Source organism: Spermophilus citellus (genome assembly GCF_964194105.1).
Source record: "Spermophilus citellus genome assembly, chromosome: 2".
Classification (NCBI taxonomy): Eukaryota; Metazoa; Chordata; class Mammalia; order Rodentia; family Sciuridae; genus Spermophilus; species Spermophilus citellus.
The window spans coordinates 209809096-209836608 of NC_138183.1; the positions used below are offsets into that span (position 1 = coordinate 209809096).

General features: G+C 33.6%; 1 protein-coding gene across 16 annotated transcripts in view; it reads right to left on the reverse strand.

Moving 5' to 3' along the window:
- SOX6 (SRY-box transcription factor 6) overlaps positions 1-27513 on the reverse strand; it is a 603909-nt gene that overhangs the window by 369020 nt on the left and 207376 nt on the right. The window contains exon 1 of one of the 16 annotated variants that reach the window (XM_081280965.1): positions 18351-18368. The exons of the other annotated variants lie outside the window; for them this stretch is intronic. The gene's annotated coding sequence lies outside the window, so the exon portion shown is untranslated. Of the gene's footprint in view, positions 1-18350; positions 18369-27513 lie in introns of those variants that run through there. 16 annotated transcript variants of the gene reach the window in all.

Consider the following 27513-nt stretch of genomic DNA (forward strand, 5'->3'; position numbering starts at 1 on the left):
GATTGTGTGGCTGAGTGGGAATTGTAGCTCTTTCCCACTACCCAGTAGCATGAGAAAGCATTGTGCCACATATCACTAGCCTAGAAGAAGATAAAAATTTGAAGTAAGATTTCTACTGAATATATATCACCTTTGTACCATCGTAAAGTCAAAAAATCGTAAGTTGAGCCATTTTAAGTTAGGGACTATCTGTAGTTCAAAGTCTAGCAAGAAATATAATGGAAAATAAATCATTACAAGGTGATGTAAGTAGTCAGGTGCTAGACAGATATATTGTGGAAACCCAGATGAAAGGGCAAATAACTCATTTTGGAGGGATCAGAGGCATTGCAGAAGTCCCATTAGCTGGTTCCTAAAGTATGAGTTGAGGTTTGTCTGGTGGAAATGAAAGGAAGAGATTATAGGATGTGCAAAGGCATGAAGATACACATTCCAAGAAGAAGAAATTCATAGTAACTAGAATAGTTCAAAATAGTTTATATTTTATTCTCTGGAAATAGAAAACTACTGAGGAAATTTAAATAAGGGAGTAGTGCGATCTAAATTCCCCTTCAGGAAAAAAAAATCCTTAGTAGCATCAGTAACGATAACTCACCCAAAAGATTGTATATATATTTATGCTCCTGCCATTTATATTTATGTGTGCTTAGCTGCTCTTTCCTTATCTTGTCTTTGGTGTTCTGCTGGACATGTGGTGCTAACCAGTTACTTTCTACCTCCACATTCTTTCAAGTCTCTGTTTTCAGTCTCTACAACTATCAGTGATAAATATTGAAAGAAGGCTCATGAAAAGAACAGAGGGAAGGACGAAAGAATATGAATAATCACCAGATAAAGATCTGGGGGAAAGGAGAGATGCTGCACTAATAAAAATAACAACATAACAGTGAAATGGTCTTGAGTCATAATGTGTGTCAAGATCATTATTTATGCTTCACAATACTTCACTAAATCTCAAAGTGATTCTGCAATGAACCTACTGACTTCCATTTTCAGATGAGCTAAGTGAAGTTCAGAAGTGATTAAGCAACTTAGCTATGATTATAACTAGTAAACAGGACAGAGAGTTTAAAATCAGTCTTGTTTGACTTTAAATCCCATGCTTTTAACAATAATACTGAACGCCAATGATATCACTTACTAAATGTTAACTAGTTGCCAAACTTTGCTAGTTGCTTTTACAGGTAAACATCATTGTCCCCATTTTACAGAAGAGAAAACTGAGGCTTTGGGAGGTTAATTGACTTTCCTAAGTCACACAGCTAGTCACAGGTAGTATTAGAGGTTAAGCCCAGGTTCATTTAACTATACCCTTTCCACTATATTTTGATGTGCACGTTCCTAATCCCTACTCCTTTTACCCATCTCTATGTTTCCAGATTTCACCTTCAATGCTCAACTAATACATTACCTCCTCCAAAAAATTATTTCAGGAAAACATTGGTCTATCATTGCATTCTTATTGCAACTAGTTGTATGACATGCATTTAACTTCATCAAGATGGATTTGTATTTGTTCATTTTCTCTTGTTAATGATCTATGTCCCAAATCAGCCAACTCAGAAAAGTGTCCCACAGCAGGTTCTCAGGTAATCTATATCATCCAAATATATCTTACTTTTAGCTCAGTTTCAAGGAGGGGGCAAGAATTATGCCATACTGCTTTGTTTTCTCCAATATACCTGATAGATACTTCAGCATATAATAGGGTTTAATAAAAATGTTGACTCTAATATACCTAACAATAGGAAGATTTCAATAATAATAATAATAAGAGCTAACTCATATATATGTATAGAAATGTGTGTGTGAATGAAATCCAATGATGTAGATACTACTGTTATCCCCATTTTGCAGAGGAAACAGGAATAAAAAAGTTAAGTGACTTGTCCAAGTCCACATAGTCTCACTCCAAAGTCAGCATTTCCTTGACTAATTTATAATACTATCTTCACTCAACAGATGTTGTTCCAAGATTAAACAACTCTCACACCTTAAAAAAATGGTAAAACTTGCACTTAATTTCTGCTATAAACACTGGAGAAGATACAGAAAGAAGAGTATGTCTGCATAGAGTAGAAAATCTGAGCAGCATATATAAAACTGCTGGGAAAATAAGAAGAAAAAAATCAAGATATATTCCTCTTTTAAAAAAATTAGAGTGTGCCAAGTATGCTATTTTTGCACAAGTTTTTGTGATTCATAAAGCATTCAAGCCAACTTCCTCTCACACTAAATTACATAGCATACCTCAGAGTGAGAAACCATTGTTAGCAAAGACACTGAAACTCTACACCAGAATCATGTAAGCCTGAACTAGCAAAATGCAACCACCTCTGGACTGACACACAACAGCTGTTTAGAGTGTCAGAAAAATGTCCTGATGAAGACACCAGGAAAACTCAGAAGATAATGCTGATTTACAAAACTTTTAAACTTGATTAAGTTGTTGCAAAAGTCAGGGAGAAAAATTCAAGATACAGCTCCACTTTAAAAAAGCAACAGGTAATTTCTAATAATTTAGAGATGATAGAAAAATAAAGGTAAGTGATTTTTGTTTGTATGTAAATTCATGATTTAAATTCACAAGGCCTTAATTCTTTAAATTATTTCTTAGGAATTTGGTGAGCTAAGTAGTATTATCATCTCTACAAAATCAGTATCTATGAATGAGGCTCAGAGAAAATAACTTCTCACAGTTATTTAACTAGGAAGTGGAGAATCCAGAAGTAAAATTTGGGTCCTCTGAAACAAAGCTCCTTCCTTTTTACCATGTGATTTCTCTTGAAGAAAAGAGAAATATGATCCCCTTTTGTTACAGAGAGGGAAAAGTAACAGTAATAGCAACAGACAATAGCCAAACCTTGCTTTAGGGCAGGACTCATTCTCTCTCTCTCTCTCTCTCTCTCTCTCTCTCTCTCTCTCTCTCTCTCTCTCTCTCTCTCTCTCCCCCCCCCCCTTTTAAGGAACCTCCACGTCTTCCCCTTTAAAAGTAAAATAAGAAATAATAGTAAAAAATTCTCCTGATTGCTTTCCATCACTACCATCGCCTAACTTCAGTCCTTTCCTCCCTGAAGCTCATGGACCAATTACTGTAACACAGTACCACCATAGTGGTATCATGGACACATGAGAAACAAGTCCCGTGACTCTATGCAGAAAAAATGCAAAAGGAAAGACAGAGAAAATACAGAACACTGAAAAGACAGCAATTATCCCTTATAGTGCAGCGTGATTATTCTCCAGAGGAAAGTAAAATATAGTAAGATTGTACAGAAGCATTGTCTGCTGTGCTGTATATATGGTCAGGGAAAAGAGGGAACTAGAGTATGAAGAGGGGAGAAAAAGTAAGAACCGGTGAATCTATCCAAAATTTGCTATGGCTACAGAATTCTATGTCACATAGTAAAGGAAATTGCCTACTTCTAAGTTCTATAATTTTCTGGGGAGCAGAGATCAACAAGCATATAAACGCTTTCTCAAAAGCAACATATAAAACTTTTTCAACATGCATATACATAGCCATTTCATTGGAGAAGTAGTCAGCGTGGCAATGGTCACACAGGATTTCCCTGTGCACATCTCTAGTCCATAAGCATTGGCACATTACCAATTTAACATGTAAACACGTGGTTCCAGATATTAAAATTTCTACCTAGCCCAAATATATTTTTTCTTAACATTCTTTTTTCATTAATTTATTCTTTAAATATGGATATGTATGTCACTCTTCTAAATTCTGGGCATAGGGCAGTGAACAAGATAAAGTCTCAGTCCTAACAAACTTGCACCCTAAGTCCAAATTAAACCACATCTAAGATATCTTCCAAGTCTAAGATTTTATGATTTCACACAATTTGAAAAAAATGATTAAATTGCAAATGTCACAGGTGGTTAGATACCTTGAGCACCAAAAGGAGAGAAACCACCTTATAGCATCAGGATCTAGCATGATGCTTGGTGCTCAGGGAAGGTTTTTAAGTGAATGAAGATAAAAATCTATATTATGGATGTAGAAACAGACATATTGGTTAAATAAATGACTTATGGTTAAATAAATGATTAAATGGTAGAGCTAAGAACTAAACACTGACTTTACACTATAATAGTTTAAGATCTTATTTTTAAGAACCTCAGTTAACAAAAGTGAGCTCCCATTGAGTTTCTGCATCTTTGCTTATGTATGTACCTATTAGAACTACACAGTTTAACACTTCACTTCATTCAACTGAGGTTAAGACAAGATTTGAAAGAGTTGACAGATAAAAGTACCATTAAAATCATCTAGTTCTTGGGCTGGGGTTGTGGCTCAGTGGTAGAGTGCTTACCTAGCATGTGTGAGGCCCTGGGTTTGATTTTCAGCATCACATAAAAATAATTAAATATAAAGGTTCATGTGTATATCATCTAGCTATCTAGTACTACCCTCTCATTTTTTATATGAGGGCTAAACAGAGAAGGGTAAAAATTTGCTTAAAGTTTCACAGCTCACTCATGGCAGATCTGGCACTAAAGCCTAAGTCTTCTCATACCTAGCCCATGTACCACTCTCCAAAGTTCCTAAATGGAAGAAACTACTTGTTATGATTTTTGTATTTCCACCACATTACAATACTTAACAAATTAACTATAAGGATATTTTATTTTTCAAAGCTCACTTTTCCTCCTCCCCCAACCCTCTATTCCAGTAGAACTAGAAGCTTTCTTTCTTTCTTTCTTTCTTTCTTTCTTTCTTTCTTTCTTTCTTTCTTTCTTTCTTTCTTTCTTTCTTTTTCTTTTGATTTTTCTTTTTCTTTTCTCTCTTCTTTGTGGTACTGGGAATTGAACACAGGGGTGGCTCAACACTGAGATACCTCCCCACCCCTTCTGTTTTGAGTCAAGATATCACTAAGTTGCTGAGGATGGCCTCAAACTTGTGATCCTCCTGCTTCAGCCTCCCAAGTCCTTGGTGTTACAGGTGTGCACCATTGCACCCAATTTAGACAATTTGTAACAGCTTCTAAACCAAGAGCCTGGCCTAAAAGACCCGAGCAGAAATTTGCTAAGCTTGACACATAACAAAAATAACCTATCCTAATAGTCTTTTCTTTTCTTTTTTATTTTATTTTATTGTTGGTTGTTCAAAACATTACATAGTTCTTAATATACCATATTTCACAGATTGATTCAAGTGGGTTATGAACTCCCATTTTTACCCCGTATACAGATTGCTGTGTCACATCAGTTACATTTCCATTGATTTACAAATTGCCTTTCTAGTGACTGATGTATTCTGCTGTCTATCCCATTCTCCACTATCCCCCCTCCCCTCCCCTCCCCTCCCCTCCCCTCCCCTCCCCTCCCCTCTCTCCACCCCCTCTACTATAAATCGTTTCTTCCACTTATATAATTTTTCTCTTACCCCTCCTTTCCTCTTGTATGTAATTGTGTATAACCCTGAGGCTCACCTTCCAATTCCATGCAATTTCCCTTCTCTCTCCCTTTCCCTCCCGCCTATCATCCCTGTTTAATGTTAATCTTCTTCTCAAGCTATTCGTCTCTACCCTGTCCTTGGTTACTCCCCTTATATCAAAGAAGACATTTGGCATTTGTTTTTTAAGGATTGGCTAGCTTCGCTTAGCATAATCTGCTCTAATGCCATCCATTTCCCTCCAAATTCTATGATTTTGTCATTTCTTATTGCAGAGTAATACTCCATTGTGTATAAATGCCACATTTTTTAATCCATTCATCTATTGAAGGGCTTCTAGGTTGGTTCCACAATCTTGCTATCGTGAATTGTGCTGCTATGAACATCGATGTAGCAGTGTCCCTGTAGCATGCTCTTGTTAGGTCTTTAGGGAATAGACCGAGAAGGGGAATAGCTGGGTCAAATGGTGGTTCCATTCCCAGCTTTCCAAGAAATCTCCATACTGCTTTCCAAATTGGCTGCACCATTTTTCAGTCCCACCAACAATGAACAAGTGTACCCATTTCCCCGCATCCTCGCCAGCACTTGTTGTCGTTGGACTTCTTAATGGCTGCCAATCTTACTAGAGTGAGATGGTATCTTAGGGTGCTTTTGATTTGCATTTCTCTGACTGCTAGCGATGTTGAGCATTTTTTCATGTACTTGTTAATTGATTGTATGTCCTCCTCTGAGAAGTGTCTGTTCAGGTCCTTGGCCCATTTGTTGATTGGGTTATTTGTTATCTTATTATCTAATTTTTTGAGTTCTTTGTATACTCTGAATATTAGGGCTCTATCTGAAGTGTGTGGAGTAAAGATTTGTTCCCAGGATGTAGGCTCCCTGTTTATCTCTCTTATTGTTTCTTTTGTTGAGAGAAAACTTTTTAGTTTGAGTAAGTCCCATTTGTTGATTCTAGTTGTTAACTCTTGCGCTATGGGTGTCCTATTGAGGAATTTGGAGCCCGACCCCACAGTATGTAGATCATAGCCGACTTTTTCTTCTATCAGACGCCGTGTCTCTGATTTAATATCGAGCTCCTTGATCCATATTGAGTTAACTTTTGTGCATGGCGAGAGAAAGGGATTCAGTTTCATTTGCAAATGGATTTCCAGTTTTCCCAGCACCATTTGTTGAAGATGCTATCCTTCCTCCATTGCATGCTTTTAGCCCCTTTATCAAATATAAGATAGTTGTAGTTTTGTGGATTGGTTACTGTGTCTTCTATTCTGTACCATTGGTCCACTCGCCTGTTTTGGTACCAGTACCATGCTGTTTTTGTTACTATTGCTCTGTAGTATAGTTTGAAGTCTGGTATCGCTATACCGCCTGATTCACACTTCCTGCTTAGCATTGTTTTTGCTATTCTGGGTCTTTTATTATTCCATATGAATTTCATGATTGTTTTATCTATTTCTACAAGAAATGCTGTTGGGATTTTGATTGGGATAGCATTGAACTTATAGAGAACTTTTGGTAATATCGCCATTTTGATGATGTTAGTTCTGCCTATCCATGAACAGGGTATATTTTTCCATCTTCTGAGGTCTTCTTCTATATCTCTCTTTAGGGTTCTGTAGTTTTCATTGTATAGGTCTTTCACCTCTTTTGTTAGGTTGATTCCCAAGTATTTTATTTTTTGGGGGGATATTGTGAATGGAGTAGTTGTCCTCATTTCTGTTTCAGAGGATTTGTCGCTGATATACAGGAATGCATTTGATTTATGCGTGTTGATTTTATATCCTGCCACTTTGCTGAATTCATTTATTAACTCTAATAGTTTCTTTGTAGACCCTTTTGGGTCTGTTAGGTATAGAATCATATCGTCTGCAAATAGTGATAATTTAAGTTCTTCTTTTCCTATTTTTATGCCTTTAATTTCTTTCGTCTGTCTAATTGCTCTGGCCAGTGTTTCGAGGACTATGTTGAACAGAAGTGGTGAGAGAGGGCATCCCTGTCTTGTACCAGATCTTAGAGGGAATGCCTTCAATTTTTCTCCATTCAGAATGATGCTGGCCTGTGGCTTATCATAGATTGCTTTTACAATGTTGAGGTATGATCCTGTTATCCCTAATTTTTCTAGAGTTTTGAACATAAAGGGATGCTGTACTTTGTCGAATGCTTTCTCTGCATCTATCGAGATGATCATATGGTTCTTATTTTTAAGTCTATTGATGTGGTGAATAACATTTATTGATTTCCGTATATTGAACCAGCCTTGCATCCCAGGGATGAATCCTACTTGATCATGGTGTATAATTTTTTTGATATGATTTTGAATCCAATTCGCCAGAATTTTATTGAGGATTTTTGCATGTAGGTTCATTAGAGATATTGGTCTGTAGTTTTCTTTCTTTGAAGTGTCTCTGTCTGGTTTAGGTATCAGGGTGATGTTGGCCTCATAGAATGTCTTTGGAAGTTCTCCCTCTTTTTCTATTTCCTGAAATAGCTTGAAAAGTATTGGTGTTAGTTCCTCTTTAAAGGTTTTGTAAAACTCTGCTGTATACCCGTCCGGTCCTGGGCTTTTCTTAGTTGGTAGTCTTTTGATGGTTTCTTCTATTTCCTCTATTGTTATTGGTCTGTTTAGGCTGTCTATATCTTCCTGACTCAATCTGGGCAGATCATATGACTTAAGAAATTTATCGATGCCTTCACTATCTTCTATTTTATTGGAGTATAAGGATTCAAAGTAATTTCTGATTATCTTCTGTATTTCTGAAGTGTCTGTTGTGATATTGCCTTTTTCATCCCGTATGCTAGTAATTTGGGTTCTCTCTCTTCATTAACATGGCTAAGGGTCTGTCGATTTTATTTATTTTTTCAAAGAACCAACTTTTGGTTTTATCAATTTTTTCAATTGTTTCTTTTGTTTCGATTTCATTAATTTCAGCTCTGATTTTAATTATTTCTTGCCTTCTACTTCTTTTGCTGTTGTTTTGCTCTTCTTTTTCTAGGATTTTGAGATGATATATGAGATCGTTTATTTGTTGGTTTTTCTTTTTTTAAGGAATGCGCTCCAAGCAATGAATTTTCCTCTTAAAACTGCTTTCAATGTGTCCCATAGATTCCGATATGTTGTGTCTGTGATTTCATTTAACTCTAAGAAGTTTTTAATTTCCTCCTTAATGTCTTCTATAACCCATTGATCATTCAGTAACCTATTGTTCATTCTCCAAGTGATGCATGATTTTTCCTTCCTTCTTTTATCGTTGATTTTCAAAAAAATTTTCAGGATTTGCAAGACAAGCTCCTCCCAAGTGAATTTTTCCAAAAAGGAGTTAAGTGGCCCAAAGACTTGGATTTTCAGGCAAATAAAGACTCATCCTACTGGCCTAGCTGAAGGGAGATTTTCTTGAGCTACACTTACACATCTTTTCTACTCTGAAGCCAGTCCCTCCTTAGGGAAGTGCTAGACGTTAAATTGGAGTACTAAACTGAGAACAGCAAAACTGTTCTAGTTCTATCACTAACACATTGTATGACATGGGGGAAATCACTTATCCTCTCTGGGTTTATTTTATCCATCTGTAAAACATTTATGCTGATACAAGGTAATCAGGTAGAGCACGTGAGCTAACAGCTATAACATGAATTTTAAAAGTACAAAACACCATACAAATGAAAAGTAGTACAATTAGCTATTAGGATTATTACTCCAAATTATTAAGTATTTCAGAAACCAGAAAGCCATCTTGTAGAACCAGTAGTAAAGAGCAGAAGCACTATGACACAGGAATAATGTCAAAAATTTGAAGTTAGATAACTCCAGGTATGAATCCAACCTCTATGATCTTGAACTTACTCAAATTCCTTAATCCTCAGTTTCTCATCAATGGGAAGAGTACCACTATAGAATTACTATGAAGACTAAGGAAAAACAAAGATACATATGTAGATAGACATATTATATAAAATGGCAATTATCATTAATCATAAATTTCATCTTCTAGAGAATTTAGAATTTCAGGGTTTTCTTTAGCATTCCCACAATGTAACAGTTGAAACATCTGTACTATTAAAAAAAACAACAAAAATAACATTCCTGATTCAACATAATGCAACAAAAATTTAGGTGCTGATTGATCAGCATATTAGCAATCCAGCCAAAGTTTAGGAACCAGTTCTGTCAATGGGTATTTTCTCAGTCACTCAGTTCAACAATTGTGTTTATTTGAAATCCAGTGTTCTGATGCTTTCGTTGTGACTGGATTGTTGGATTGCTGCCTGCAGTTGTCTTCTACAAAAATGCCAAATGTACAGAAATTTCACTCACTTGATTACATGTTCATCTTGACAATATATTATGCTGTTTGGTGTCATGTTGAAATTCTATTGATGGTGCTCATGACTTTTGAATAAAAAGAAAAGTAAAAATGCCTTGGACTAATGAATTCATATTCTTTTCAAACACAGTGCTGCTTCTCTTCCATGAGATCAGGAAAAGGATATATTTCTGGTTGCAGACATATGTGGCACAGACATGAGATCACAGCTTTAAGCTTAATAGGAGAACATAACAATCTACTCATTGTTTACACTTTAACCCAAGGGGCAGCTGGAAATCACAACCAACCATATGCAGAGCTGAACAAGTGGCCATCACTTTATTAATAAAGCCAAGCATTAAAGAATAAGATTCTGGGAATGGTACAGTGAGGGGCAGGAGTCTCTTACCCTAGGCCCCTATAAGTACTAGGCATAGGGCCCAGACTATTGTTGAAAATGTCCTTTGGGATTAGACTATTCTCTCTACCAGGATTTCATTTGCCATCTTCCCTGTTTTCCAGATCTCCCATACAATGTTTAATCAGCTGTCAGAGACTGTTTAGAAAGGGCTCCCTATTCTTTTTACATCTCGATATCCTGAAAAAGGAGCAAATTATAAAATTATCTACATACAATTGAATCAAAGCACATACAGAATTGGGTTTTTGTAACATAAAGAACTATTTCAATTAGAGAAAGAGATGTAAAGATGCAATCTTCCAAGTCTACAACAGGTATAGATAATACCCCCAATTTATAGACAAAATACTGATATTGAGAAAGGATACTATAATCAAATTGCAGGACAAAGATTTATATCCAGGTCCAAATCTCCAGGTTTTACTATTCAATGGCTGCCATGGAGGACAAATTACCTGACAGTCTATCATAATTTATTCTGCATTGAACTAAATTCAAATTTGCTAGGAAAATGTACTATGCAAAATGAATCACTGTTTAACACTGAAGCATTTCTTATGTATATCAGTGTCATAATTTACAAATTTTCTCTTTTGTTTTGCTTTCTGTGCTGAGGATCAAACCCAGGACAAGCACTGTACCATGGAGTTACTTCTCCAGCAGCCCTGATTCTTTTATTTCTTTTGATACTTAACAGAGAGTGCCAGGTTATGAATTTGTAACCCAAGTGCAAAAATTGAAGGACAAGTGCAAGAGCACAGAAAACTCAAAACACCTACAGGTCTTCATCAAAGTGAATGGACCCTATTGGGAAAGCAGAAATTAAATATTCAAAAACTCCTCTAAAGATGGCTACTTACATAGATAGTGCAGGCAACAGACATTTTCTAAAATAACTAGTTTATCCAAAGCAAAGTCTTTTTAAGTATAATAGTAAGGAATTATGAATCTGTAATCTAGCTCCTTAGTTTGAAACCTAGTTTGAATTTTTGCTGAAGAACATTTTGCCTCTAAGTGTGTTCTGATTTTGGTTTTGCTTTGTTTTGTATCTGAAACAGATGTAAAGTTTCTTATCTGAAGTATACTATCATTTTTATTGGAATTATCACTTTCAGACTAAAGATACCTTCACTTCTCCATTTGGCCCAAGATAAGAACTAGGAAAGAACAACAAAAGAAAGAGCACTATTTTAAATGTACCTTGCATCACAGCATGCTACATTCATCACAAGCTAAAAGAAAAAATAAGCTTTCTACTGAGATACCTAATGATGCCACTGATGTCCCACATCACTCACAAAGTTATGACATAATGCAACCACATTTTCTTCCCTGGGGCTTAAAGAGAACATGCTCTCAAACTATAGAGAATAATGTGTACCCATAGTATGAGGCAAAAGGATGAGAGAGAATAGTCCAGTGAAGTGAGATTTCTATCGAATAACTCTTTCAGCAATTACCAATCTCCTTGGAATTTCCCTTTTAATGTCATCCTCAGCTTAACTACACCACAGCTTAAATACACCATAAAATGAAAGGAGTGATTAACAAATTCTAAAAGTTTATGGTCACAACAATGTGAATAAAAAGTTAAAGTGGCCAAAATATCCAAGAGACTAAACACAATATTAGCATAAAAATAAATCATTATCTAGCATATCATAGTAATATATGTACACAAACATAAAGTCTATGCACTTTATAAGTCATTTTCCTCGAAAAGTGTTAAATCTAAAACAATTTTATTCTTCTGTCTACCACAAATAATTCTTCATTTAACTAGTACTTTCATTATGTTATACAAATATAGCAAGCAACAGAGACAAAACAAAAAGAACACTAACACTAGAAACTGGCTATAAACTCGAAGTGTCTAGTCCATTTTTTCTCAAATCTAGATTTATTAAAAATTAGATTTAAAAAGTGAAGAGATGTCATTTCTAGAAATAGTTCTTGGAAAACTGGGTACATTCACACACAAAAAAATGAAGTTGAACCTTCTCCTTACACTAAATACAAAAGTTAAGCTCAAATGGACCAAAAACTAAACTTGAAACCTAAAATATAACACTTTTTGAAGAAAACTTTGATGATGCTAAATTTGTAAAAATGTCTTGGATGTGACACAAAAATAACTAAATTAGAACAAGTAACAAATAAAAATAGATAAATTGAACTTCATCCAATTAAAAAATTTTGTGCATCAAAGGACATCATCAACAGATTGAAAAGATGACCCATAGAATGGAAGAGAATATTTACATATCACATAACAAGATATTAATATCCATAATATATAGACAAATGCTTCAATTCAACAACAACAAAACAACCCAATTCATCAATGGACAAAGGATTTGAATATATATGTCTCCAAAGATCATATACAAATGGCAATAAATGTGAAAAATAACCAAGAGTATTTGTCATTGGGCAAATCAAAACAAAGAGGTACAATTTCATGAAATTAGGATGGTTACTGTAAAAAAATGCAAAATAATATTTTCTTAAAATTAATCAGTTCTTGTCTCTTCAACACAGAATACTTTTTCCCATTTTTTAATAATCAAAACACTGTCTTAAAATATAAAGTGCACCACTTTACTGAACATCTCAATGAAATTAGATCTCCAGATTTTATTAATATCTTAATATTCACAGAACATGTGCCAGTATTGACTAATTTTCTTGACTCCTATGTCACACTTCAGTCCTCTGCTTTACCATGCTGTGGCACTGTATTTCCCAGGTTTCATTGTCAGCTGGCTTCCTGTTAAGTTCTGCCAATGAGAATGACTTGTGAAAGAGAAAAGAGACTTCCTTTTTCTAGCTCCTGCAGCAGTAAAGACACTACGATTGCACCATTTCAAATTTTCATTGGAGCACCCCCAACACCAGTTGCCTAAGCCCCTCAGAAATATCAGTACCAGCTGGCCACAATCCTCTCAGTGATTATTATTGCATAAGCCATGCCACATTCACCTCAGTGGTCTGAGCAGCAGTTACACAGCATATCCTCTCCCTAAAAGCCCAATCACCAATTACAAGCTTTTCTAAGCTCCCAGGTTTAAGAAATACAATTTCTCCTGTTTTGAGGGTTTTTTTTTTCCATTAACCCCATGACTCGTTGCTCCTTACAGTTATTAATATTTGGGTTATTTCAGCTTCCTCTTTTGCTTTTTACACCTTCCAATGCCTGTGCAACAAATTCCTTCAATTAGAGCTGGGATTGTGGCTCAGTGGTAGAGTACTTGCCTAGCATGCATGAGGCACTGTGTTTCATTCTCAGCACCACATATAAATAAAATAAACATTTATTGACAACTAAAATTATTTTTTAAATTCCTTCAATTAAACCCCACCCATTTTAAGTACTTGCATTTATTGTTCTGATTGGATATGACTGTATTTGGTACAGTATAATACTTTGGGCAGACAAAAAATATTGACAAGAGTATAAATTTATATTTTCATCACGCATAATTTAATATCATTCAAATTTTTTTATAATATCATACACAAAGGATGAGAAAAAGATCTTTGGATTGAGATCCAGAAATACTGTCAGACCATGGTTTCTGCATACACAGATTCATCCAATCATGGATTAAAAATGGAGACCTGCAAAGGTTTTACTAAACATATATACACCATTTTTCTTGTCATTTTTCCCTAAACAATACAGCAGTTACTTATATCACATTTACATTGCTAGCTAGAATAAGTAATCTAGAAATGACTGAAAATACACAGGAGGCTGTGCATATGTTGTCTCCAAATATTATACTATTTTATTATATAAGGGACTTAAGCATCCACAGACTTTGGTATTTGCAGGGTGTCTTAGAAACAATCCCCCACAGATACCAAGGGAAGGCTGCACTATGTTCATACCCATACCCTCTCTCAGAGTCATAAATTTGCATCTTAAATCCCCTTCTCTCTAATGCCCATTTGGATGTCCAACATAAATCTAAAACTTAATATGTCTAAACTGAGTTCCTGATATTTCCTCTAAAATCTCTTCCTTCCAAACCTTTCCCAACTTGCTTAATGGCAATTCCATCCTTAGCTTCTCAGCCAAAAACCTTGAGTCATTCTTTTTTGTTGTTGTTTCTCAGATCATTCTTGGTTATTTTAATATAAAAACTCCTTTAAAATTAATTCTAGAGAAGCAGAATACAAGATTTCCATTAATTTCATATGTCATTAGTCCAATTATACAAAATTTTAAATTTAAATTGAACAAAAAACTTTCCCCAAAACAGAAACACTTTGAAGATTAGTCGTATTTAGTTGCAGATTGTCTTCCCTAGCATTTTATTATGAAAACTTTCAATTATATAGCAAACTTTAAAGATTTATAGAATGAAATCCCCTCACCTGGATTCTACCATTACAATTTTATAATGCTTCCTTTATCATATAGCTATCCATTTGTGTTTCTGGTGCTTTTCAAAGTGACTTTTAGACATGCAAAAATTCTTCCTGAATATTTATTCTTATATATTATTAATTATATTTTAATATTTGTTTCAATTCTTAAAAAAAATTGCATGTAATAAAATGCACAAATCAAGTGTTCATTCACTGAATTTTGACATATGTGTTTACTGTGAGCATTCCAACTCATCTCAATATATAGAACATTGAGTTAATAACTGTTTTGAGGAAAAGAATCAAAAATTATTTATAAGCTCTCTTTGTTCTTTATTTTTATTGGTTTTTTATGCATGACAGTAGAATCCATTTAGATAAAATTATACAAGCCTGGAACATATCTTATTGTAATTACGATCCCTTCTTGTGGATGTACATGATGGTGAGATTCACTTAGGTGTTTTTATATGTATATAGGAAAATTATGTTTGATTCATTCTACTGTCTTTCCTATTCCTATCCATCTTCCCTTCCCTTCATTCCCTTTGTCTAATCCTCTTCTCTTCTTCCCCTCCCCTCTTTATTGTAGTTTAGCTTCCACATATCAGCAAAACAGTTGACCTTTGGTTTTTTGGGATTGGCTTAATTCACTTAGCATGACAGTCTCCAGATCCACCCATTTACTGACAAATGTTATAAAGTCATTTGACATTTGACTGAATAATATCCCATTGTGTACATATACCACAACATCTTTACCCATTATTTTCTGGCAGAGCATCTAGGTCGGCTCCATAGATTAGCTATTGTTAATTGTGCTGCTATAAACATTGATGTGGCTGCATCACTGTAGTATGCTGATTTGAAATCCTTATGTTATATACTAAGGAATGGGATAAATGGGTCAAATGGTGGTTCCATTCCTAGTTTTATGAGGACTCTTCATACTGCTTTCCAGAATGGTTGCACCAATTTGCAGTCCCACCAACAATATATAAGCATGACTTTTTCCCACAAGCTTATCAACATTTATTGTTACTTGTATTCTTGAGTCAAGTCATTCTTGACTCTTCTCTTTCTCTCATCTTCCTAATACAGTCTGTCAGAAAATCTTATTTGTTTTTCCTTCAATATATATTTAGAGCATAAATACTTCTCACCACCTTCACTTATTATTACAAGCCACCAAGAACTCTCACCTAGATTACAGCCTCTGTGGTCACCCTTTTCCACTCTCTTGCCCTTACATTTTGTTCCTAGCAACAACCAAAGTGGTCCTTTTAAAAACATAAGTCAGATCATATCACTTATTTGCTCAAAATGTTCCAATGGCTCCCCATCAAACTAAACAGTAAAAGCAAAAATCCTCACAATGACTAACAAGTCTGTACTAAATCTGGCTTGTTACCTCCTGACTTCATCTCCTAATATTTCCCCTTCACTCACTTTTCTTTACCCTCTCCTGTGTCATTCCTGTTCCTTGAACATGCCTAGTACATTTCCACTTCAAAATCTTCTCAGTGACTGCTACCTCTGTCTGGAATACTCTTCCCCCAGATATCTACTCGGTTCCTTTTCTATTACTACAAGTCTTTGAGCAAAATATTTCATCTCATTGATAACCTTTCCTGATCATCCTGTTTTAAAATTGGACATACCTCCACCCTGAGCACCTCTTATTCTTCCTTTTTTGTCTTTCTTTTTTTTTTCTTCACAGCATTTTTCATATAACTTGCTATGACATAATAACTTATTTGCTGAGGTTCCTTTTATACATATTGCCTGTTTCCCTCCACTAGAATGTAAGCTCTTTGAGGTCAGGAATTTCTGTTTTGTTCACTGATGTATCTCCAATGCCCAGATGGTGCTGGCACATAATATGTGCTCAGGAAATACTTAACTCTAAACTCCAAAGCACAAATGAATGAAAAAGTGAATATATTCACACACAGAAGTACTGTGTAACATATGTTGTATGTGTGTATGCATATATATACTATATATACATGATCTTGATGTTATTCTAAAAAGCAAAATTATATTACAAACTCTATTGGTAATGAAAATTATTTTTTATTTTCTATCAGTCTCAAATCTATAATCCTACCATACTACATATGGGGGCTCTCTAGCATAATGTTTAAGAGTCAGACTTCTTGGTTTTATTAATCCCTATACTACTTATGCTGTGACCCTGGGCAAGTGACCTCTGTGACTCATATTTTTCACTATAAAATCATCATAATAAAACTTAGTTCAGAGAGGCTGGGCTCATAGCTCAGTGGCAAAGCACTTGCTTAGCACATGTGAGACACTGGGTTCTATTCTCAACATCACATAAAAAATAAATAAATAAAATAAAGGTACTGTGTCCATCTACAACTATGAAATTTTTTAAAAATTTAGCTCATAGAAATGATGTAAAATATTTGATTATGTAATATATCTAAAACATTTTAGCATGGTGCCTGGTTCATAATCATCAGTATACCTTAGCTATTATTATTATACAAGGCATTAATATTTGTTGAATGGCAAGCTTTCAGCATTTTATACTGCTTTAACTGGTTTATATTATAAGCTTACTGAAGGCAAGAATCTTTTTTTTACTTTAATAAGTAATTGATTAGTTTATTGATTAATGATTAAATGTAGTAAAAATATAAATTTCTAAAGTCAGGTTATTCAAGATGACCAGAATAAATAATACAGGACTTAAGGAAAGCAAGTTTGTTGGCTCTGTCCCCTCATCACACTATTTGATTCTAACCTGCCATAAAGTATAAGACCTTTTTTAAAATTGCACAGTAGAGATAAGTGGATTTTCTAGCAGAAAATAAATAATGATAAATTAATGACATATAAAGAAAAGAAAAAAGAGGGAAAGTAGAGACAGATGGCAGGGTTTAAAATTGAGACCAGTCACGTCTGTCTGCTTCTTTAAGAGAGAACAAAACACTAAGCAAATCTTGAGTTGACAACTAAGAGTGGAACTTTGTTGGAAAAGATACTACACCAAAAGATCACCCAAAGATAAACCCAGCTAAGTAAGGACAATAACTGACCCCAAAGGAAGTATACAGTTAACCACTGGTCACAAGAAGCTTAAACACTAGACTTTCACAGGAAGGGAACTGCAGAAGAATTAAAATAAAGGCAAAGATGATCATCATCAACAATCTTCAAAATGTTGACAGAGATGGAGTAGTTGAATAAATTTGACATTTACTAGTAGTTGCTAAATACCTGGATGGAATAATTGATCCTCAGAGAAGAACTTTAAGATTCTACTACATAAAATGTTTTCATTTACTATGAACCCTCACTTTGAAGGCATTTCATTTTTTCCTGTTGCTATAAAAACTCACATTAGTTAATGTAACTATATTTGAAATTTGTCATGCTTGTATACTGATATAACCACTTTTTGAGAACTCTTCACAAATGTAGTTTCATTGTGGATGTATAAATCAAGAGGTTAAAACCCTATTTTGTAGAATGTTATTCACAAAAGCGTGTTAGTATGTGAATGTGTGAACATCTCTTGAGTACCAGTGAAAAAAAGGAAATAAAATTTTATCATAAAACTGTTTTACCAAAACTGTTTGAGTTTATGTCCCTAACATAGTCTCATTATTCAAAAGTAGAATAAGAACCACAAAAGACAGATCACAATACAAAGTTCTGTATTTCTACAACATATAAAGAAATAAATTCTAGACACATGCCCAAAACAGATATTTAATCCACTCCTCCTTTTATACTTTGTTCTTTTCCCTTGGGTCTAACTCCTTTCTTTGTTTTGCTCATTCACTCCCAAATAAATTTAAAATCTTACTGTTAGGTAGTTCTTGTCATCTGCAACATCTCCTCCTACTGCTTTGGAAATAGTGAACCTTGGAAGTAAATGATATTATACCTAAGAATTTAATTGATGGGTTTCTATAATTTCTAGAGTACAATCAGACCAAGAAATTACCCAACTTTTATAGCAACAGTTTGTGGTTTTATGTTTTATATGTGCTTAACTGTAATCTTAAGAATGAAAGTGTGCAATGAATATACTATATAAATGCACATATAGTAAATGCATGTTTATACATATAACATATCCTAGATATTATTAAATTAGATATTATTAAATCATAACCATGCTAAAGGAATGAAGGCAGGAAGAAAGGAAGGTAAGAAAAAGAAAAGAAGGAAGATAGGAGCGAGCGAATGTACCTCTTTATCTTGATTAATATAGCCACTGAGCCATTGGTATATTTAATAAATACTCAGGACTGTGCTTTGACTCATGATTAATTCAGAACAACTACTCCAACTTCTATATAGATATCATCTCACACAACTATACTACATCATATGGACTTAAATCACAAAATCAAATCTTTTCTTCTCTGACCTCTCTTTGTACTTCATAATTTGGAACATCCTGGACTACATATTCACACAGCTGAGAATTTACTCTTAGAAAACTCCAAAAACTCCCTACCAAAAACATCGGAAATATCTGTAAAGCCTATTCAGAATATTTTCATTGTCCAGGACTCAATTTTTTTTCAGTTCATCAGAATATTCACTAATTATGACACATAGGTACTCTCAGTTCTACTATGACTAATTCACAGGCCTGCAAATTTTCTAACACTTCTGCATTCTAAGTGGATATTCAGGTAAACTTATGACAATTCATCTCAAACTAACTCCAAAAATTAACTTTTACAGCATTATAAGTCATGTTTCAAATATAAAGTGTAGAATGCATTTTAAAGCAGATAAATTATAATTTTATATCAATATCTTCATCATTTTCTCTTTAAAACTTTAAAAGACTGATTTCCCAGCCTCTGCTTAAACATGTGTCATAAGACAATTAAAGTATTTTAAATAATTAGAAATTCAAAAACAAGTGAGGAGGGGCTGGAGTTGTGGCTCAGCAGTAGAGTGCCCACCTAGCACGTGCAAGGCCCTGGGTTCGATCCTCAGCACCATATAAAAATAAATAAATATTATAAAGGTATTGTATCCAACTACCACTAAAAAATAAGTATTTTTTAAAAGAAAGCAACTGAGGAGTTTCTTTGCAATGCAAAAGAATAAAACAAATTAACATGCCAAAAGAATTATACCCTGTCACAAATTGATACAGTCTATGCTGTATCCTCTATTCTTGGGTAATGCTTTGTCCCTGCTAAATCTAAGAAACTGGAAAATAAAATAATATTTAAAGGTCAGACAAATACTTAAAAAGAATGGCCAGATTTATTTTTATTCCTTTCATATTCATATTCTTATTCACATTTTCTCCATTCTCTATTTTTGTAATTACTGTCTCCATTTTTTATATCCATTGTTTTTTACCATAGTAAAAAATCATAGAATTTAACTCAAACTTAATGCAACACTAAAACTATTAGTAACTTTTAAGAATGAAACTTCAAAATAAGTACTTGAACTTCAAAAACTAATTGTTGCCCTTAGGTTTTACATGAGAAATAGGAATAATATATAAATAATATAATTAGATCAATTTACAAATTGAAATGCTCACCATTTTTAACTAACATTTCCAAAAATCTTCTCAAATGTTACTAAACTGCACCAATTAATATTCTAACACCTGATCCAGCATGGTAATACCATCTTCCTCTTGGATCAAAGTTAGTCCAACTGAGATTAAACTATTTGCATCACTGAATCAGAGGTTGTTACAGTGGAAAGCAAAGTGAAGCCTAGAGAGCTTAAACAACTTGTTCAAATTTGAAGAACTGGTTACTAATTAGTACCAGAGTTAGGATTAGAACCCAGTTTTCCAAACTCCAAAACACTAAAAATATGAGACTAGAATCCAGTTTTATAAACTGCAAAGTACTAAGAATTGTACAAAAAATAGAAAAGAAATGTCCTTAGTCCTAAAGAACTTACTAAAAGTCTAGAATTGCCTATTTCTAGTGATGAATATTATTTATCACAGTAATGGAGGCAACTGAAGAGTTAATGCAAATAGGATTTTTTTAAAATTTGTGTAACCCCAAATAATTTATCTATAGTTCTGGCATACCTAATGTGATTTTTTTTCCTGCCTGGATCTATACCTTCTGAATTATTTTGGCCTAAAATCAATATTAGAATAAATTGGCATTCCAAAAGACTGACAAAGGATGGAAGTAGATATGAGAGTAGAAATAGAGAGAAAGGCATCCAAGGTAGAAACATACTGGCTGCCAAGGGAATGTCATCCCAGAACTAGAAAATTGTTGTACTAATCCTCAAGACACAATCCATGCATGTTTATAGAGTTAGCTAAAGTTATAAATGAAATCCTTCAACCACGCCTCTTTACACTCTTGCCTTTAAGTGGTCATTCAAATGATAGGTACTAAGAACATGGGAAGGGGAAACATGAAAGTTGGATTTTAAAAACATAGCACTATTACTAACAGTAAGAGTTTCATGTGATCTATATGAGGTTAAAGTGAAGAAAATGAGGAAATAATTCCTCATGGTCATCTCTGAAACTCCTGACTACATTCTGCAGACCTAGCACCAACTTAAACCTCTAGGCAACTGTTGAAAATGAGGAAAACCTACAGTGCTGATGATGCAACATCCCAGATGTTAGATATTGTATCTTTTTAAATATTCACTAAACTTAACCTTGACAGGAAGAAGAAAATGAAAGGATGGGAAGAGACAGGGAGAAGGACAAAGTAGGAGGAGAAAAGACAAAAAGAAAATGAAAAAAGAAGGAAATACTTAGGGGAGCTTCTCCAGTTCTCCAGGAAGCTAAATCTCATAAAGCAATCTACAAAATAATCTTTTATTTTAAAAAAGTCAAGTTGTTAATTATTAAATATGATATTTGTTTCTAGGCAAAGAAGATGTCACTTTTTAATAACTATACCATCAAGATTAAGACCTATTCTATTCTTTTTTTTTTTTTTTTTTTTGGTACCAGGGCACTTAGCCACTGAGCCAAATCCCCAGCTGCCGCCGCCTCCTCCTCCTTCTTCTTCTTATTTTATTTTGCAATACGGTCTCACTAAGTTGCTTAGGACCTCACTAAATTGCTGAGGCTGGCTTTGAACTTGTGATCCTCCTGCCTCAGCCTCGAAAGCTGCTGAGATTATAAGTGTGTACCACCATGTCCCACTCTATTCTCTTTTTATAGTATGAATATATACTATATTAAAAGAGAAACAAAAAGGAATAATAAAAAGCAAATAAATTGGTCAATAAAACTAAAGGAACCAGGATATTTATTGGCTTCTTGCTGTACAAAAACTCACTTTTCTGTTTAAATCTCGGTTGCAAGTTTGCAAAGACAAAATGAAATAAGCATGAATTTCCCCTTCACCAAAAAATTGCTACCTGATCACAGAAGTGAGGTCGTTCATACCAAGTGAAATATTTTAATCATGAAAAGACATGAAAACTACATAAGCAATCAGCATGTTTTTCTCAGAAGATAACAAGTGATTTCATAGTACAAAGAAGAAAAAACAATTTAAGATGTGAAAAATAATCACAGGAAGATATTATCCTAAAATAATGTCTATTGCTTTCTTTTTATAATTATCATTATTATTATCAGCATCTGGTCCCCTGAACATGTGACTTGCCCAAGTATGTGAATAACATCGCCATTGGTTATTTTAATATCTATAGCACAAAAACTATGGTTGCACGATAAATTCAGTAAGTTTGATGAACTTTCTTCCTCCTTCAAACTTTGCAAACATTTAAAAAATTAAAAAAACAAAAATGTTTCTTTTACCATGAACTATTAATTTCAGACTCATTAGAAATTGGTACTGCAATTTACAATGGAGAGACAAACAAGAAATGATCAAGGCCCTATTTCAAACTCTTAGGAGGAGATATAAATAAATAATAAAATGATAATGCAAAATACATGCATGCATCAGTTAAAAAAGTCACAACCCAAATGAACTTTTAGAAAGGGGGTGTGTAGCTCAGTGATATAGCACTTGTCCAGCAAGTAGGAGGGCCTGGGTCTAATACTCAGTAGCAGGCACACACACACACACACACACACACACACACACACACAAGTTTGCCAAATGAATAGGCAGATCGATTAAATAAAAGAAGGTGAAAAACAGAACCAAATATATCTGAGAATTTAATCTATGAGAATTATATCTGAAAATGCATAACATTAGTATTATGGTTGGAAGAATTGGTTCTTTATATCCTAACTGCATATCACACATCAAAATATTGAAGATTGAAATTTTAAAATTATAATTTTATAGTTCTTGATTTTCTACAATAATCACAGTTTATTTTCCCCAATCAGAAAGAAAAGGAAAGAGAAAGACTATATATATTGCGATTTTCTCTAAACCCATTCTATCACATAAGTGTTTAACAAGCCCACAACTATAACTAAAAGCAAAAAATAACATATTGACTTCACATTGCCAAAACAGATACCAAAAAAGAGAGGTTTTCCTAAGGAATGTATTAGTATATTCTGTCTAATCAGAAACTTTAAAGTGAGGAAAACTTAAGTATACTAACTACATCAAACTGCAAATGAGGTTTAAAAAGCAATCAGGCAAGTCATATTTATTTGAGTCCATCTACTAGCAGATAGGTAGATGTACTAAAATAAGACAATTGCAAAGTGACTCAACCGTTGATAAAAATGAATATGCTGAGACTGGTAATCAACACTGAAAGACAAAAATAAAGAACAGATATCAATTATTTGTCGCGTGGCATTGCTAAAAGTTCTACCCCTGATTCCTAAACATGTAATCCTGAGCAAATCAAATAATTTCTCCAAATTTTAGATTCCTTGATTTTAAGCTTGCAGTAAAAAAAAAAAGTAGATTCTTCAGCTTTAAAGTTATAGTAGAAATTTATGCAAATGTAAAGAATTTTCATATTACAAAATTAATAAAAAACCTGAAGTACCTTCAACAATATTATTTATTTAATTAACCATAGGTGAAGATGGGAATAATATGAGACAAAAAAATAAATAAATTTAAAAGAAGGAAAGCAAAAGAAGAAAATGAGCTGACCTCCTTGACAGTGAAGGATTTCTTTTATAGGAAATCAAGGCTCAGGAAAAGTTAGCAGCTTTTTCCTATTGCAAACTGGAAACCAAATTTTTTAATTTTGGCTGCAAGCCTCAAGCCTAACTAATCACCCAACAGCACTTCTCCACATGGAGAAACTGATATAGCATCAACAAATTCTTTATCAAAATAACACTTTGTAACACTGAGAAAATTAGAAGTGTTGTAATCTATAAATGGCACAGCCTGCTGTTAAAATTTTATCCCAATTAGACTCTATGCTTGAAATTATGTTTTTAAAAAAATGCTTCACTGTTCAAAATCATATACATTTTATTTTTCTGTCTCTAGAATGTTTGTTCGTCCTTATAATTTTTAATATTATGTTTTTACATACTCTTAATAGAAATATTACTAATACAGGAGGTTTCATTTTTCCCGCTGAGGGAGAAAACATACTTGAAATCTTTTATTTTTCAGTGCAGAATTCCAATCCCCTACATCAACTTTCACTGACTTTTCAACCCCTTAAAATTTCATGTTCTGCCACCAGCTCTGCTCGAACTCAAACATATACCCACACATATGTGTACAGGTACACACAGACACAATGCTAAATTTTAAAAATAAATACTTAAACATAAAATTACCTGAGAGTGAGTGATACCAAGGTGGTATGCTATTTCCAAATATGTTTGTTCAGGTAATGAAAAAAAAAGCATTATATATTCTAAGAAGAGTCTGCTTATTTTTTTCTCTAAGTCAACATTATTAACCAAAATAATAAATCACTATTATAATAAGCCAGTTCTCACAGTTGGTCATTATAAAAGAAAAACAAAAGTCTTAAAAAGCAAAAGTCTTTGCCTATCAAAATACTTTTTTATTTTACTTATTAACTGCAAGCTCTCTGGATATCTCAGGGTTGCTTCTCTCCCAACCATCATCAAAACAGCCCGAGAACATCTTGCAATAACCCTGGAAAGAACACATGGTGACTGCTATGTGTTCTGTTACATTAGCTCATAAACAGCAACATACATGACACTTATACACATAAAAAACATCCTAAAGGTTTAATCAAATACCTCTACTTCAGGAATTAACTTCTCTTTTCCTTTGGTAGCCACAGTTTCTTCATTGGCAGCTTCTAGTGCTGTCATTATTTCTAATTGAAATCATCCTCTACCCCCACACCCTTCCACGAAGAAAACATAACTTTTATCTTTGTTTTGCACATGCACATCACAGTAGGGGTGGGGGGATAAATTGCTCTTTGCAATTTTCTTTCAATAATAAAATAGCAAATGAACACGTGATGCTCACTATTATAGGATACCAACCAATGCACATTCAACATCAAGTCAACTGTTGAACAGAACTGCACTGTTACCCTGTTTGCAGCACAGTTTCAAAAGAGAAAAATCTTCTAAGATGGGGGGAAATTATCTTAAGGTAAAGAGATACAATATTTGATACTTCACCAGCAATTTGTGTCCATTCTGAATAAAATACAGCAATTTAAAAATTTTCTGTGCTTGGGTCCAAGAAATAGACGTAAAATGAAGTTACAGAATTCAACATGATATCAGTGTCAACTTTATAGTACATCTTAAGAAAAGGAAGAAAGAATAATGAAATATACTATTGGTTACGTGTGAAACAAAAAGCAAATTATGTTTATAACAAAGATTTGAGTTTTGAAAAATGGTTTAAAATTCAAATTAGAATAATAATAACATTTGTAAATCATTTATTATGCAATTAAGCTTATTCTCATTGTTTTACATACATTAACTCATTTAGTCCTAGAAACATACAACCCATTTAAGGAGTAGGTATTATTATGTAAATTTTACTATCACAGTCCCCACTTTACATTTGAGAAACTAGTCACAAAGACATTAATTTACCTGAGGTTGTACTAGTAATGGCAGAATCAGGATTTGAACATAGGTAGATTAACTTTAAAAATCAATCTCTTAACTGTCACTTAATCTCTAAACCACTGTAAAAGACCCTATTTGAGGTTTTTGCTTCTTGAAACTGCCCCCTTTGTTTCATGTATAATTAATTACCTGTTTCCCTGAGAAATATAGCTATGGATATTAAAATCAATACAATGGTGTTTTGACTAATTACTGTACTAACTTCTTCACAAATTCATAAATCAGTATCCTTTGAGATAAGAAATTAAACAAAGAATGCACTCATGATTCTATGAATTACAAAAAAAAGAGGTTTATTTAATAGTAACAAGAATTGTTTCTTCCTTGGTAAATTATTTTAAGTTCCTTCTATTAGAATTATTTTGGTTCAAATATTGAATCCCTAGGCTCTTCTACATTTATAACACTAAATTTTTCCATAGATCCTTTATACAACAGCGTCCCTATAATAAAGCAATGGTGAGAATTTGAAAAGAAGCAAAATCCAAATCAAGGTAATACATTAACCATTATTTAATTTTTTAAATAATTTCTCAGTTCAGAATCTATTTACTCTTAAATATAACTGTAGCACTTATAATTATTTGAGAAGCATACCTGAGTTCAAATTCTGATTCTACCTCTTTCAAATAATATGATCTTGGGCAAATTACTCAACTTCTCTAAGTATTATTGCCAGAATGTTGTAAAAATAAATCCAGAAGACATGTAAAGTTCTCAGCACAGTGCCTAGCATATACAGAGTGCTCAATAATTGCTCTTTGCTATTCCAAAACAAGTAACAATTCAAGAATTGAAAAGTAAATGCTAACTTATGAAAAAGCTCCTACATTAGTGCTATATAACAAAAAGAAGCTCAATAAAACATTAATTTCCCCCCTGTTCTTATCTAATTCAACAGACCATATTCAAATAGAAGTAGCAGCTTATGAGAGTACAGGAGGAGAATTGATCTTGCTAACGGTCAAAACACGAATTACAGAGAAGTGACAACTTAGAATCTGAAACAAAGGCCAAGACAGGAAACTCAAAATGCAACCACAAGAATCCAAAAAGCACAGAAGTTTGCCAGTCACTCAATATAGAGACGATTAAACCTAGCAGCCCCTCAACTCTAGACACAGCTCAGGAATTGGATGTTCATAGTGATAACTCTGAGCCACCAAGACAAGCTACTAAGAAATTAAACTGAAAAATCTGTATAGGATGTAATCTCAACTATGTTACATTACACCAAAATATAAATAGGGACCTTTTCTGGTAATGAAACTATAGGTGATTTTAATTATCCTCCTTAATCTTTCTGTATTTTCTGAACAACAAAGTGTTTAGAAAATTAGAATGTATAGTTAAATTGTAAAAATAAGGTTAACTCTTTAAAAAGTCTAAAAATCTAAAAAATGCATGAGTATATAACAGATTAACTCATTCTCTATTATGAGTCCCTTTTTCAAATAACCCACATTGCTCCTGAAATAATAAAGGTTTACAAAATTGTAACTATTGTGAAGAACATTAATTGTTGCACAATAAATTCACTTGAAAAACTTCTAAAAGTAGATGTGCTATTTTAAATAGCAGTCAATATCAACACAAAGTTTATAACATGAACCACATATGATTACCTCTATCTTTGCTTGAAACAATTCTGACACACCCTCTTTTTTAGGGTAGAAAATATTTAAACAACTCTAGGCAAACAGCAAAATAAACAGATAAAATGGAGAAATTTCAAGACGTAGTCATAAATGAAATGCACCTTTTTACCTTCTAAAATACAAATTAAAATGCTTTAGGCAAATTTAGCTATTACCATGTAATCACTGACACTGAACAGATGAAAAGGAAAGAAAGAAAGGGTAGCAGCTCAGAAAGCAATCTAAAATATAAGAAATCAACCTATGGCAAAATTTCTTCTTTCTGATCTATAGCATGTATTTCTCCTTGGAATTGTCCCTCTAAATACCATGTACAATTAATAGAGAACATGCTA